General features: G+C 47.4%; 1 protein-coding gene across 1 annotated transcript in view; it reads left to right on the top strand.

The window, feature by feature from the left end:
* ITGB5 (integrin subunit beta 5) overlaps positions 1 to 16,769 on the top strand; it is a 112,118-nt gene that overhangs the window by 41,322 nt on the left and 54,027 nt on the right. The window lies entirely within an intron of this gene.

Genomic DNA, 16,769 nt, shown 5'->3' with positions numbered 1-16,769 from the left:
AATATTAATAAAACCCCAAATGGTAGACAGAGGGGGATGAGGGGAAAGGAAAGTGTGAGGAAAGCAGCAGAGCCTTCTCCGTCCTCTGCTCAGTCCCACTGGCATTCTGCCCATCCCTGTTCCTTGGGGCTGCCCTGGAGAGGAAGGTCTCAGTGGCCCCTGCCCAGCTGCTGGCCAGAGGTGAATGGTTTGATTCAGAGGCCCCTGATGCTTCATAGCAGCCCAAGAAAGGCAGACAGGACCCAGCTAGATTCAGCTCTGAATCTTTCAAGTAAGTCACAAAGTAGTTCATGGATTTGCCTCAGGAAGAAAAATTATGACTCTCATTCCATTTTTGGCTCTCATTCAGATACGGACTGTATGGGGTGCTATCTTTAGAGATGTTCTGGCAAATCCACTGCTTGGCAGAAAAAAATAGTGCAGGGAAAACACAGGATCCTTCTCGCCGCCCCATCCTGGGAATATTGTGGGTTTTCTTTTTGAGGGGGAAACTCATATTTAAGGCTAGAGGGAAGAACCCAGTAACAGGCCTGTGCACTGTCCAGTTATATTAATTCTGTTTGATTAGATGAATCAGAATGGCGTGATGGAATGCTGGAGGTTTGGTGGTCTGTGAGAAGCTGTTTGATTTGTTCTTTCCCCACAGTACCTTCCCTTGTCCCAGACCCATGACAATATCCTTCCCTTTGAAAACTCAGTATTTTAAGACTCAAGTGTTGGTGGAGATGCTAACAGATTTGTTAGACTCAGTGCCTGCACCTGGTTGTGAATCGTTGGCTAAGAGGCATTTTAGCGTGTGTTTTGGTTTAATATCTTTTGGCGTTTTTTTTATTCCCCACCTTGCCCTTTTGATAAAACAGTGTAGAGGTATGACTGTATTGTGCAAACAAAAGAGAAAAATAACAGAAAAGATTGGAAATAAGTAGACCAAAGTGTTAACAGCAGTTGACTCTAGTGATAGGATTATGTGTGGCTTTTTTTCCTCTCTGTTTTTTAATTTCATATTTTACTTAAATTTTCACAATAAATGACATGTGATTTTTAAACTTTGTAATGGAATATTTCAAACATGTGAGAGTAGAGAAAATAGTGAAATAAAGCCCCATGTGCCCATGGTCCATTCTTGGGCAGTTACCAATCTAGCCAGTCTTGTTTCATTTGTATTCCTAACCACTTTATTTTCATTATTTGAAGTAAATCCTAGATATGATTTGTTTCAGTGATATTTAGATTTTTAATGTTAATTAGATTTCAGTGATAATGAGATTTTTAAAGTTCTTTTAAAAGCCCTAAGCATGCCTTATCTTGTTGACTGTATTTTCTGCCTCCTCCTGATTTGCCCAGATTAAAGGCCCTTACTCTTAATCCTACAAACTGGATGTGACAGCGCCAGCAGGCCTGTGATCTCTGCAGTTGGAGAGAGTCTCCTGAAGGCCGGAGCTGACTGGGCAGCCCCAGTGCTGTCTTCCTCTGACCCCATGCCCTGGAGATGGAGCTGATAACAGGCCTACTCCCAGCCCACAGGGGCGGGTGCTTTGTTCTGATTTCATTCTCACTCTGGCTTCCCTAGGATGGACTGATAGTTACCAACTAGAGAGACTTAGGGGTATAGAATGCTCATATGACTGGTCTTAAATCCCACCCTCACCGCCGGCTTTACATTTCTTGGGAAGCTGCTCTTTGCAAAAAGAAGGAAACAGTCTGTTTCTACTTAGGATTGTATTTAGGTTAAGTAGAATTCTGCTTCTATGAGTGGACATTCTGAGTTGCCATCTCTCCCTGCAGCAGGTCACATTGTTAGGAGAGGCCATGGACCAGCAGCCACAGCTAAGGAACCCCTCTGTCACCAATGCAGGCGTTTTTCCTGAGGCTCTACTGGCCTGGGCTGGAACGAGGGAGTGCCTCTACCCCCAATTTCTTATCTTTACTAGAGACCTTTAATTAAACTTGTTATACTTGGTTTGAATAATGGTTTCACCCTTCACTGCTTCTGTTGCTCTCCTGGGACTTCCTAGAAGTTGACTGTAAGTTGTTTATTCTGAAATTGAGTAGGTGGAAGTGTGATGACTGGTTCAGATTGGAGCCATGGCCGCTTTCCTGCTCTCCCCAGATAGGGAGAGCTGGTGCCCTGGGGAAACAAAGGGTGGAGGGGGTGCCCAGGAGCTCAGAGTTGTCAGTCTCAGCTTCGCTGTTCTCTGTGACTCTCAAGTCAAACACGTTCCCTGCAAAGTTATGCCTGGCTGGGTGTGTCCCAACTAGGTGGATTCTGTGGGCTGCTTTCTCCCATCAGACAGAAAAATCAGATCTCTGCAACCCAGCTTATTCCCTTTCGGCCTTACCTTCTAGCCCCCTAACATTTATCCATCTTATCCTTTAGACAGATTTTCTGTTCTAATCTCAATTACCTAATTTTGCATTATTTATTATTTTAAATTTAAGCATTGTATGTCTTCTCAGAAATAGGTTGATAAGTATGTCTCAAAGCAAACAAAGTAAGTTTGTGTGTAAACAGTCTTGGCGTGGCGTGGGTCCTTTATCCCTTGACTGGTGAGAGCATCTTAATGTAAAATGGGGACCACAGCCCCAGATAGGCTGGAGGGACAGCTTCCTCCGATAAGACTTCCTGCAGGAATGCAGATTCTGTGGGCCTCTGGAAGCAAAATAATGGCTGCCCTTGCCCCACTAGCATCCTTGCTCCAGGTGTTTTGTGTACATCAGCTCTGATTCTCACAGCAGCCCTGTAGTATATCGGTGGTGTTGGTGCACAGTTTGGGGGCTCAGTGGTAAAGGATCTGCCTGCCAGTGCAGGAGACGCCAGAGGCACGAGTTCATTCCCGGGGGCAGGAGGATGCCCTGGAGGAGGAAACGCAACCCACTCCAGTATTCTTGCCTGGAGAATCCCCATGGACAGAGGAGCCTGGCGGCTACAGTCCTAGGGTTGCAAAGAGGCAGACACCACTGAGCACGCATGCTGTAGTGCCCAGTTTACAGGTGAGGAAACCGAGTGTCCCGAGGTTCATTCTGCTGACTGCTGGTAACAGCAGAGCCAGGTTTGCACCAGTTCCTCCTAAAGCCCCAGCCCTGTCTATTTCCTGGTACTGGGCACTTTGGGAAGTATTGATAGTGCCATGCAGAGCAGAGAGGACTTGATTTAGAGTCCTCTTATCCCGATTCAAGTTGTGTCTCTTCTGCTACTAATGGCTCCATGGTGGTCTGGGTGCTCGGCTGGAGGGGAGGAAGTCCAGGGTGCCCTCCAGCATGCTGTCAGTGCCCCTTTTCACAAAGGACACGTCATAGCCTTGTTTGTGCCCCTTTGCCCAGAGCCCTTGATGCTGCTTTTTGTCTTTCCTGGTTCAGTTTTGAGCCCAGGCCAGGCAGTGGCTGCTGTGGATACAGCAGAGGGTGGAGAATTCCCCAGTCCTGGAGGCAGGCTCAGCTCTGAGAGGTTTTTACTCTGCCCACCCTCCCCTGGAGTTGGCTTGGCTTCTTTTGACTGTTGTCTGATTTCTTTTAGACCTGAGACTTGTCATTTTTCCAAGTACGAACTGAGAAATGTAGACAATTGCCTTTCTTTCTGAGTTATCTGTCTTGGCGTGTTTCTGCTAGCAGATCACACTGTGGTTTCTGGGGCCTAGCGCAACCCGCCCTGCTTGCTCTTCCCCTGGTCTTTGTGAAGCCTGGGAAAGTATTGGATTTCTCTGTGGTCCATGGAGGCTGTGGGGCTGTGTGGGCAGGCACACGGGCCCTCTGTCCATGCTCATGAGGTGTTTTTGTCGGAGGTGGTACAGGTCCTCCTTGGCTTTCTGTTTTGCAGATGGTTGTGGTTTAACATGGGGCTTCCCTGGTGGCTCCTCGTTAAAGAATCCACCCGCAATGTGGGAGACCCAGGTTAGATCCCTGGGTTGAGAAGATCTCCTGGAGGAGGGAACAGCAACCCACTCCAGTATTCCTGCATGGAAAATCCTATGGACAGAGGAGCCTAGCGGGCTGCAGTCCATGGGTCTCAAAGGGTAGGGCACGACTGAGCGACTAAGCGTGCATACGTGGTTTAATGTGAACTTCTGAGTCACTCAGCTGTCTTGGTCCCTCGAGTGATATGTCCTTGTTCTGCCTCCTGCCTGCGAGCTGTGCTGTAGGCCTCGCTGTCCTGCTCACAGCTGCTGGTTCCACACGAGGGGTAGGAACGGACAGAGTTACAGCTCAGAGTTTTCAGCAGGGCACAGGTGAAGAGTTTGTGTCTCACTTTTTTTAAAGAAATTAATTTCTTAGTTAACGGCGGCTCTGGGTCTCCATCGTTGCGTGGCCCTCCTCTAGTTGTGGTGCGCGGGTGCGGCTCTGTAGCTGCGGTGTGTGGCACGCACGCTCATTGCAGCGGCTTCTCTAGTTTGGAGCACAGGCTGTAGCGAGTGGGCTTCGGTAGTTGTGGCTCATGGGCTTCGTTGTCCTGCAGCATGTGGGATGCCCCCAGACCCAGGGATCCCCCCAGGGACCAAACCTGTGTCCCCTGTGTTGGTAGGCGGTTTCTTTACCACTGAGCCACCAGGGAGGCCCATGTCTCAGTTGCCTGCGTAGCTGTCCCTACACCTTGGCTCCCTTGGCTGACGATGGCAGGGAGGACTCAAGCTGGGAAAAATCAGAAGGCCCCTGCAATGAACGAGGCTGTATTTCAATACCCGGCGGGAATGCCAGTGTTTCAGATGATGGGCTCATTTTTGCTGTATTTGAGGCAAAGGGGGAAAGTGACAAGAGTTTATTCTTGGGCCCTCCTGACACTGCTCTTCCTAGCCTTCATCCTGGCCTCTGCATTCCAGCCCCAGTGACCTTCCGTCCATTACTCTGGCTCATGGGAGGCCCTTGGCACCTGCTGGTTCCTCTGCTTGGAATACTCCTCCCCTGTATTCTCGCATTTCTTTCAAAAATTGAAAAAAATTAGTAGACTGTATTTTTTTAAGAGCAGTTCTCTGTTCATAGTAAAATTGAACAGGAAGTACAGAGTTCCCATATACCCTCCTCCCATATGCACCCTCCCCCAGCAGAATGACACATCACTGTCTCACAAGGCCTGTAGCTGACCCAAGGTTTTTCTTGGTGGTTCTGTGGGTTTGGGCAGATATAATGAAATGTGTCCCCAGCATCCTACCATGCAGAGTGTTCCAGTGCCTGTGCATCCCTCCCACCTCCACCCATGAACCCTCTTTTAGTGTTTGTTCTCTGCCCACTTGGGACCTCTGCTTGCTTGCCTTATGTCAAGGAAGCCTTCCCGGATCCTCCTGGAGAAGTTGGAGTTGCTGTGCACCAGGCCTTGGTCATGTCAATGACAGTTATTTTTATTTGAGTGATGTCTGCCTCCACTGTGAGACTGGCAGCTTCCTGAAGGCAGGGAACCACGTCTGTTTTCACACCACCTGGTTCGGCAGCACCAAGCTCATTGCCTGCACACAGCAGTTTCTTCTTGAATGTTTGGCAGACAAGGAGGTGCTCTGTCCTCACTGGTTCCTTTATGCTTCTGAAGTTTAGGATGCCCATGTCTGCCTGGTTCCCAAGTGCTCTGTGTCATTCACACATACTTCACAGGTCCTCTGAAGCAGAACCAGAAGTACTGTTACTGGACCATACTTTCCAACTTCGGAATGTTTATTGTGTGCCCAGTAAGTGCTCAGTGACAGGTATGGTGAAGAAAATTAAAGATGAGAAAAAGTCCTTCTCCTCCAAGATTTGATCTGAGCTTGCAGATCCACTCAAAGGAAATAGAACAACCTATTTGTAAACATTAAATAGAACTGTGTAAAATCATGGACACTTTACTATCAATGAAATTTGATATTTGACTATTGATAGTTTCTCCTACAAAAATTGAAAATGCATATAGTTCAGCCTCATATACTGCAAATGTTGTCTTTAGTTCAGGTTGGACTCACCATAAGAGTCTACATTATACATCTTCCACTGCAAGTTGTTAGGGCTTGGGCTGCAGATGAATGTCTAAATCCTCAGTCATGGTCTGAGATTTCTTTTCCCTGAGGAATGAAATGCAACATTTTCACCTGTAAGTTGAACCACAGACAGATTTTTTAAAAAGATTTTTCATTGCAAAGCATGGATGGAAACAGGAGGAACAAACTACTGAGAGCATGTTTACTGTTAAAAAGTGACAGAAATAGGCTTGAATGTCCACATAATTGGGGAAGTGAATCAGGGAGAATCCAGCCTTGTTTTTCCTCATGTGCATCGTTGGAATTGAGGCTCCTTGGTCTCCAAGCTCAGCTCTGCTATGGGTTCTGCGCCTTGGCTGGTCCGGTCTGCCTTCTTCCCATCCTCTTTTCCTCCCTCAAATCTATTCTCTCTCTGTGCTTGCCTGAAAGGTCAACACACAGAGTGTTTCCGTTATGACTTTCAAAATTTGTTGGGCACTTACTTGTCTGCAGGATGCCCCATTAGCTGCTGTGAGAGATACATGGTGATGAAGCCACAGCTCCCACCCCTGGGAGCATCTCTCCAGTTGGACGACAGATGCCTGTATCGACAGTCTAAAATGCTGGTGGAGTGCACAGACTCTGTCGAAGGTCTGGCTTGAGGGACCCAGTGGTTAACTAAGTGTTCTGTCCCTTCAAGGGATCACCTTTGTCTCTTTGCGTCCCTGTGTTGGCCCTGAGGCTGTGATGCTGGTGGTGTTATTGATTACCATTGGCTGAGAGCCAGGCTTCTGTGCCACGTACTTCATGGGGCTTGTTTTACCTAATCCATTGAAAAGAAAGTGAAAGTGACGTCGCTCAGTCGTGTCCGACTCTTTGCGACCCCATGGACTGCAGCCTATGAGACTCCTCCATCCATGGAGTTTTCCAGGCAAGAGAACTGGAGTGGGTTGCCATTTCCTTCTCCAGGGGATCTTCCTGACCCAGGGATTGAACCCGTGTCTCCCGCATTGCAAGCAGATGCTTTTATCACCTGAGCCACCAGGGATGCTATATTATATTGTCCCATTTTGATGATCAAAACAAGCCTGGAAAGGTTGAGTAGCATTAGAAGGTCTTACAATTGGAAATGACAGAGCCAGAGATGGAATTGTACCCACTCTGCCAGCTCCAGAGACAGAATTCTTAACCTTGACCTTAGAGAGCCTGCTGCTTTTTGTGGCCACACAGGAGCAGAGAGGTGGGAGAGGTGTGCTTCCAAAGAGGGCGGGTCCTGGTCTCAGGAAGCATTTTGGTTTCCCGTGTGACTCAGTTCACCAGCGAAGAGCCAGGACCAAGTCTGTCCCTGGAGAGACAGCTGCACATGCTGCTGTCCTCTGGAGCGCAGAGCTTCCTGTTTACCAGAAACAGTTATAAGGAGGCTCCAGCAGCCTCTGGGTTTGCTAGGGAAACCTCAAGTACCATGCCAAGGTCCGCGCGCTGCCGGAGCCCAGCCCTTGGAGTGATGCGCATCTTTGCCCTTGGCTTCCCCATCTGTGAGATGGGAACTCTGCATCCCCTTTTGCATTTATAATTTCCGGCATCTGGGAACCGTGACTCTGCTGTTTGGCTCTCCCACATAGCACTGTGGAGATACTTTCTCAGATGGTGCGTCCTTCCCAGCAGTGAGGGAGTGTGTGGCTGGTGACTCTTGCATGACAGCTGAGGCCCGTGGCTGTGTCAGCACCTGGCTGGAGGACCCAGGTGTTTGAGTGACCTTTGCTTCTACTCAGATAGGCTCATGTTGAGAACAGAGAACCCCATGATTTAAGCTGGTGTTTCTGTCCTTGAAGAAACTGCTAGCTACACGGCATCCTGACCTAAGGCCTCCCCTATATTGAACTGTGTCTACCAGAGAGAGTACTGTGGCTGGGTTCCTAGAGATTGATGTGCCAGACTCTCCCCCACCCTCCCACGGGGCATATCTGAGACTCCCTCTCACACTTGCCATGCTCTGATGTGGTCTGTATGTGAGAAGGTCATTGGGATGTGGGCATCAGGACTCACAGGCTTCCGTGAGCCTGTCAGAAGACCCAGACACTCGCAGTCCCAGCCCCTCCTTCCTCTGCAGCCAGGCTACATCCCAGGACCTGCATGTGCTTCTGGGGCTGTGTTTAAGACGGACATTGATACTGGAGAACAGAGAGGGTGAGTGGGTGGTGCTAGGGTTGGAAACCACACCCCTGAGGAGTGGTTAAAGGTTAGCTAGGAGGAGAGATACCACCGGAAGAAGCGTGTTTCCTGACCTCAGACGTCACTACGGAGGAGGGCTGTTCAGGGAACATACCTGGGTGGCCACAGAGAAACAGGTTCGTGTTCAAAGCAAGGGAGAATTGTCTAACAAAGACCTCTGTTTGGCATGGAACAGGCTGCCAGATGTGACAGTGGGTCTGTATGGGGACTCCAGGCCCATATGGTTGGGGTGCCAGACAAAAGGTCCCTGTACGGGGCAGAGCATGGTTGAGCCAACCTCTGAGGGTCCTTCCAGCTCCAGGTGCTAGGTATTTCCTCTGAAGTGGCTTTTCTGCCCAGTAACCCAGCGGTGCTTCTGTTCTGTAGTGACCTCTTCTAGCCTGTTTCCTTTGGGCCTCACTGCACCCTTTTAAGCTACATTTGTATTCAGTCACTGTGAGTATGAACTCTGCCTGCACACTCGTTTTGTGTGCCAAGCACAGCTAGCCTGAAGCTAATGCCCGGAAAAGCTTTCCGCTCCCGATGGCTTCCCCATGGAGCCACCTTGCCCAGTGGGCAAAAGTCCAGGTGACGTGGGCAGCTGATCAAGGGGACCCAGGGACAGTCTGGAAGTGGACAGGGAGGATGGAAGCCTGTTCTTGGTCCTTTGAGTGCCCTTCCTCCTTTGTCAGACCTCGTAGCCCCTTGCTTGTGACTCGTTCCAACCCCAGAAACCAAAGCCTCACAGGCCAGAGCTTCATATCATCAGATAGAGAAACTACACCCTTACTCCCTAGCCCTTATGTCTTCCCCAGTCCAACCCTGGAGCCAGATGTTGGAGGTGAACAAGCCTGCAAGTTGGTCTTCACTCTTGGGAGGATCCAGTTTCTATTTATTTTCTCAAAGGCTGTGAGACCGGGTGTTCCGTCTCCACTCTGCTTCCCCTTTGTATGAACTGCTGCTCCGTCTTCACCATTGCAAGGTCCCAGGTCCCCCCATTCCAGGCCTGGCTGCCCGGGGCTTCCAGTAACCATCCCGCTGCCGCCCACCCTCCCCGCTCCTGCAGCTTGTACTGGGGGATCCAGTACAATGGGGATTTTTCTGCTATCCCCATTAGTTTTCTCAGATCCCAGTGTATAACAGGTGATTGGGTGCAACATTTTTCAATTAAATTAGCCCCTTAATGCTTCCCATATTTATATGATTAAAAGAAGATGTTTGTTGGATTCCAAAGCATATTAAATAGTTGGTGGAATAGGGAGTGATGTGATTGAAGACTCCTAGACATTGTGAGGGAGGTTTCTTGTTGCACAGCCCTGATCTTGTTCATGTGTCCACTTAGGGCTCATTCCTCACTGAGCACAAAGTGTGTGCCAGGCGCAATGCTCTTTGTTGTTTTGGGCCCCATAGCCCTTTGTCTCTTCTCTAAGCTCTAGATTGCTGCTGCTTTTTAAGGACAAAGCAGAGTGTTGGTAATTTCTCCACTGAGCTTCCAACTGGTGAAGTCATCTCCAGCCCCAGCACAGAGTAGACTGTTCAGTGCCCAGAAAACCAGAGGGTTTGCCTCCTGCGACCTGGACAGAGATTCTGGGCTTGGTGACAGGTGCCCCCAACTCATGACTCTTGTCACGTGTGTCTGGAGTCTGTGGATTGCTGCTTTTCACATAGCATGGTCTCCTGTGCACATGTGTGACTCACGTGGAACAGCTGCAGTAAACGTGAGTCACAGAATACGTCACCCTCGGGGGGCAGGATGCATGCTGGTGGCCGGGAGAGGGGTGGGCCTGGGACCTGGGCTTCTCACACAGCGTGGGCTTAGGAAAAAGAGGGTGACATGCTGCACTGCCCAGAGGCTCTGGCTCAACGCAGGTCATGGGAATGGATTATAAGACAGAATGGACAGTTCGGGACTGGACAGGTGCTGTTGGGGGACCAGGAAGGTAGGATGAAAGAGACACCTCTAAGTTTTCTAGATAAGACATTTGATGGTCCCTTTGTCAGAAATGGGGAAGAAGGTGCCTCAACTTTGGAGAAGTTGAGTTTTAGGGGATGGCAGACACATCTGGCATTTGATGTAGACCGGGGACTGAAACTCCAGAAGGAGGTTGGTGGCGGGCGGGGGTTGGGGAGTGACGTAATTGTGTGCTGTTCAAGCAGATGTACAGAACTTGGGTAAATCTCCTCAGAGGACAGTGTTACCTTTGCCCTCATCCAGTGCCTGGAGAGGAAGTGGAATCTGCAAGCAGCCGGAGGGGAATGGGGCACTGGACAGTGTAATGTCCAGGACACCAAGGGCAGGAGAGCTTGAGGGAGGCCCTAGTTGGCAGCAGAGAGGCGAGAGAACAGATGAGAGGGTCGCTGTGGGGTTGGCGACAGGACCTCAGCATGGGGTTCTCCACCTTGGCTGCACTGGAGTCTCACCTGGGAGGTGGAACCTGGTGGCTGGCCTACAGGTCGCAGGAGAGCCGCTGGGCGTTAGCATCATTAGCATACCCTCAAGTGCAGCCAGGGCAGAGAACCACAGGGGAGCAGCTAGAACCATCTGTGAAAGAGGGAGTAGGGGCATGTGAGGAGACTGGGTTATACAGAATTGGGGAGAGGAAGTGGAGGCAACCTGTCTGCTAGTCTTAGAGACAGGGGATGAGAGATGCTGGGTCAAAAGCAGGGTATTTATTGTAAGTGGGTCATGAGCATATTTTTAGGCACAAGGAAGGAAGCAAAGGAAATTGACTAATGGAACAGTGCCCAGAGAGGGTGGAATTTGGGAGCTGCATTTCCTAGGGGAGGGAGAGCACTCCTACCTTTTAGAGCAGTCAGACCAGAAAAGAAACCAGGAGGATGCCCTGTTTATTTATGATGGAGCGACATCCTTGAGCTGTGGAAGCAGACTCTGAGTGCCTGGAGTAAACGAGTCCTGTTCCATCTTCCCTGGATGCTCCTCCTGAGTGCATGGGAGCTGGGAGTTGGGAGGCTAGAACAGACCTTGTGCGGCTTTGATGCAGACTTGACCAAAGAGAAGGCACGTGAGCTGCAGTCTTGGCCAGATACTGAGTTTCTGACTTCTGAGTCCAGTGTATTTCCGTCCCGCCCACCCCTGACATTTTCATCTGAGGGCAGACCTCTATCATGTTGGAGGAGATTGGCTTTTAAAAATCTTGTTTTTACCCAGAGACTTGGAGAAAAGTTTAGCTAAACAAATAAATCTTTTTTTTCCCCCTCTTAAAATAGTTTTGTATAAAAAACAGAATATGTTCAATCTAAAAATTTAGAAAATGCAGAGGGCCAAAAGGAGATAAACATCACATCCCTACAATCCAAAACCAAGATTGTGCATTTCTGGATTTGAGGCACAGATTTTCAGCCTCATGGAAATACCAAGGACAGTCACTGTCAGTTCTTCTTTATTTACAGCATGCGGGTACTGAACTGATTGCTCCTTGTGTGTGGATTTTCTTTTAGTCCTCTCAGCCCTATTCTATCAATACTATTATTACCTCCATCTTATAGCTGAGAAGCTGGGACTGGGAAAGATAAAGTACCTTGCCCAAGGTCACAGAGACAAGCTGAGGGAAGGTGTGGGCATGAACCAAGATTTGCTGCTCATCCATTCATTGGAGCCCACGCACCCACCTGCTTCTGCAGACACTGCCACCAGACCAAGGAATACTCACAACTCGTGTTCCCAGCGCGGTACTGACATCGAGTCTCGTCATCTAAATTTCTGTATTTGAATGAATTTCCGAGCAAACTAAGCCTTCTTTTTCAAAAAAGAAAAATATTGTGGTGTGATGGATGTATGGGCTTTCCAGGTGGCTCATCTACCAGTGCAGAAGACACATGAGATGTGAGTTCGATCTCTGGGTCAGGAAGATCCCCTGGAGGAGGAAATGGCAACCCACTCCTGTGTTCTTGCTTGAAAGATCCCATGGACAGAGGAGCCTGGCAGGCTACAGTCCACGGGCTCAAAAGAGTTGGACACAACTGAGCTTGCACACTTAAATTTATTATATATCCATCAAGTGCCTGCTCAGTCGTGTCCGACTCTTTGCAACCTCGTGGACTGTAGTCTGCCAGGCTTCTCTGTCCGTGGGATTTTTCCAGGCAAGAATAATGGAGTGGGTTGCCGTTTTCTCCTCCAGGGGATCTTCCTGACCCAGGGATTGAACTCATGTCTCTTGTGTCTTCTGCATTGGCAGGCGGATTCTTTACCACTGAGCCACCTGGGAAGCCCCTAGTATAATAAATTACATGTATTGAAAGTGTACAATTTGACCAGTTTTGGCCTTTATACGTACCCATGAGATATATATGCACTACAGTCCCGGTGATGAACACATATCCTCCTCCCGCGAGTACTTTTGCTCTTTTGTCATTTCTCCCTCCTGCATCCCCTGCCCTCTTTCCCCGGGCCCTCACTACTTTGCTTTCTATCACTACATTTGAGTTTGCATTTGTTAAAATTTTATGAATCCAGGATATACTCTTTTTTTATTTTTATTTGTCCTGGTTTATTTCAGAACCATTGTTTTGAGATTCATCTATGCTGTTGAGTGTCTCCATTCCTTCTTTTTGTTACAGAGTAGTATTCCACTGTATAGATACACCACAGTTTGTCCATCCACCACTGATGGATATCTGGGTTGTTTTTGATATTTGGTAGTTTTTGCCTATTATAAATGGAGCAGCTATAATGTAAATGTGCTCAAGTCTTTGTGTGGACCTATAGCCACGCTGGTGTGATCACTCACCTAGAGCAAGACATCCTGGAATGCAAAGTCAAGTGGGCCTTAGGAAGCATCACTGCGAACAAAGCTAGTGGGGGTGATGGCATTCCAGTTGAGCTATTTCAAATCCTAAAAGATGATGCTGTGAAAGTACTGCATTCAGCATGCCAGCAAATTTGGAAAACTCAGCAGTGGCCACAGGACTGGAAAAGGTCAGTTTTCATTCCAATCCCAAAGAAAGGCAATGCCAAAGAATGCTTAAACTACCGCACAATTGCACTCATCTCACACCCTGGCAAAGTAATGCTCAAAATTCTCCAATCCAGTCTTCAACATTCCGTGAACTGTGAACTTGCAGATGTTCAAAATGGATTTAGAAAAGGCAGAGGAACCAGAGATCAAATTGCCAACATCCTCTGGATCATCGAAAAAGCAAGCGAGTTCCAGGAAAACATCTATTTCTGCTTTATTGACTATGCCAAAGCCTTTGACTGTGTGGATCACCACAAATTGTGGAAAATTCTGAAAGAGATGGGAATACCAGACCACCTGACCTGCCTCCTGAGCAATCTGTATGCAGATCAAGAAACAACAGTTAGAACTGGACATGGAACAACAGACTGGCTCCAAATAGGGAAAGGAGTATGTCAAGGTTGTATATTGTCACCCTGCTTATTTAACTTATATGCAGAGTACATCATGGGAAATGCTGGGCTGGATGAAGCATAAGCTGAAATCAAGATTGCTGGGAGAAATAGTAATAATCTCAGATACACAGATGACACCACCCTTATGGCAGAAAGTGAAGAACTAAAGAGCCTCTTGATGAAAGTGAAAAAGTTGGCTTAAAACTCAGCGTTCGGAAAACTAAGATCATGGCATCTCATCCCATCACTTCATGGCAAATAGGTGGGGAAACAATGGAAACAGTGACAGACTTTATTTTGGGCGGCTCCAAAACCACTGCAGATGGTGACTGCAGCCATAAAATTAAAAGACGCTTGCTCCTTGGAAGGAAAGTTATGAGCAACCTAGACAGCATATTGAAAAGCAGAGATGTTACTTTGCCAACAAAGTTCTGTCTAGTCAAAGCTATGGTTCTTCCAGTAGTCATGTATGGATGTGAGAGTTAGACTGTAAAGAAAGCTGAGCACCAAAGAATTGATGCTTTTGAACTGTAGTGTTGGAGAAGACTCTCGAGAGTCCCTTGGACTGCAAGGAGATCCAACCAGTCCATCCTAAAGGAGATCAGTCCTGAATATTTATTGAAAGGACTGATGCTAAAGCTGAAACTCCAATACTTTGGCCACCTGATGCGAAGAGCTGGCTCATTTGAAAAGACCCTGGTGCTGGGAAAGATTGAGGGCAGGAGGAGAAGGGGATGACAGAGGATGAGATGGTTGGATGGCATCACCAACTTGGTGGACATGAATTTGAGTGAACTCCAGGAGTTGGTGATGGACAGGGAGGCCTGGCGTGCTGCAGTCCATGGGGTTGCAAACAGTTGGACACGACTGAGCAACTGAACTGACACTTTTATTTCTCATGGGTCAATCCTTTGGACTGAAGTGGCTGGGTCATATGGAAGATGTTTAACTTTTTAAGAAACTATCAAACTGTTTTCCAGAGTGCGTGTATCACTTTACATCCCTATCAGCAGTGTATGCTGGTTACATTTTCTCCCTCAGCATTTGATATGGCCAGTCTTTTTAATATTTAGCCATTAGGTGTGTGGTAGGATATCAGTGGCTTTAATTAACAGAAAGCTCTTAAACTTCCTGGTTTGCAATTCTTCACTGTCCCTGTGGCAACTGTGGAGCCTCAAACATTAAGCAGTAAAAGGAGAATAGATGTAAAAGTTATTACTAGTCTGAGAGTAATAACCATAGATCCTTTTTTAAGTCCATCATATGTACTAAATACTTGTTAACCTAGCATCCACCCTGCAAAATAGGATTATTTTCATTTTACGGATAAAGAAACTGAGGCTTAGAGAGACGACGTGACTGACTTAGTGTCTCAAAAAGCAAAGACTTGAACTCAGCCTTGCCTGTGCCAACACTTTCATACACTGGCCCCCATGCCACACTCCATTGTGTATTATAGTTATTCCCTTAAAAAAAAATCCGCTTTCCCAATACTGCTCTCTGTCCTAAATGTGGATACAAAGCTTAAGTCTTCAAAATAGTCCAGGCAGACAGTGGGAAAATTATTTCTATTGTAAATTCTCTTTGGAGTCAGCGCTTGTATAATCTCCCAGCCCCAAAGCCTGGGTGAATGAATAAGCATGTCATTCTCCACAGCCCGACCTCTTGGCCAATTTTGTTAATATCGCTTACACAGTAAGAGTCCACTTCAGAGAAGACAGAATTAATATTATTATGCTACACTATTCTTCATTTGTGGAACTATTTCTGTTTCAGATGCAATTTTCCAATTCAACGAACATTTATCTTGGACCCAGCAATCATTAATTGAGAGCCAGCCATGCGCTTTGAATTACTGCAGTTATCACACACCCTCCCCTCGCCCTGTGTGACTGGACAGTTCAGCTGTGTGTCTAGAGGCAGATATCTGAGTGTGACTTCTGGGGTCCTTCCTGGTTCAGCGACCTTGGGTTGGTTTCTTAATGTCTGTGAACACCAGTATCCTCATCTGCAAGATGAAAATGTTACCTCCTTCATAAAAGTTGCAGTGAGGATGGAATGGAACAGTGGAGGTGATCAATAAACTTTAAGTATTGTTATTCCTTCTTACTAACATGAAAAAATGTAGAGGGTTAAATAATGTGGTCAGATCTACAAAGGTAATTGCTGATGGCAAAAACCTCCCGTGCCCACCTTCAAGCTCCCAAGTTTCACATTATTCTGACTGCTTGTTGTCACTCTCCTGTAGGTTTCTACATGCCGCTTGAGATGCTGGTGTAGAAGGAAGGGAGGCAAATGACAGAGCCCACATTCAAGTCTTTTAAAGTAGCACTTGGATATTAAAGATAGTTTGAGGGGAAAATGGGAAGATTACTGCCTCTAATCTTAACCCCAGTGATATTGTGGTGTATTTGGTTTCAGTCTCTTCTCTTTTTAATAGAAAGTGATGCTTCTTTCTTATGTGGTTTTTTCAGTTCAGTTCAGTTGCCCAGTCATGTCCGACTCTTTGCAACCCCTTGACCGCAGCACACCAGGCCTCCCTGTCCATCACCAACTCCCGGAGTCTACCCAAACCCATGTCCATCGAGTCGGTGATGCCATCCAGCCATCTCATCCTCTGTTGTCCCTTTCTCCTCCTGCCCCCAGTCTTTTCCCCAGCATAAGGATCTTTTCCAATGAGTCAGCTCTTTGCATCAGGTGGCCAAAGTATTGGAATTTCAGCTTCAACATCAGTCCTTCCAATGAACACCCAGGACTGATCTCCTTTAGGATGGACTGGTTGGATCTCCATGCAGTCCAAGGGACTCTCAAGAGTCTTCTCCAACACCACACTTCAAAAGCATCAATTCTTCAGGACTCAGCTTTCTTTATAGTCCAACTCTCACATCCATACATGACTGCTGGAAAAACCATAGCCTTGACTAGATGGGCCTTTGTTGACAAAGTAATGTCTCTGCTTTTTAATGTGCTGTCTAGGTTGGTCATAACTTCCAAGGAGTAAGCGTCTTTTAATTTTATGGCTGCAATCACCATCTGCAGTGATTTTGGAGCCCAGAAGAATAAAGTCAGCTACTATTTCTACTGTTTCCCCATCTATTTCCCATGAAGTGATGGGACCAGATGCCATGATCTTAGTTTTCTGAATGTTGAGCTTTAAGCCAACTTTTTCACTCTCCTCTTTGACTTTCATCAAGAGGCTCTTTAGTTCTTCTTCACTTTCTGCCATAAGGGTGGTGTCATCTGCATATCTGAGGTTATTGATAGTTCTCCTGGCA

Source organism: Capra hircus, chromosome 1 (assembly GCF_001704415.2).
Source record: "Capra hircus breed San Clemente chromosome 1, ASM170441v1, whole genome shotgun sequence".
NCBI lineage: Eukaryota > Metazoa > Chordata > Mammalia > Artiodactyla > Bovidae > Capra > Capra hircus.
The sequence above is the reverse complement of the archived record's forward strand: the minus strand, read 5'-3'. Positions and strand labels throughout refer to the sequence as shown.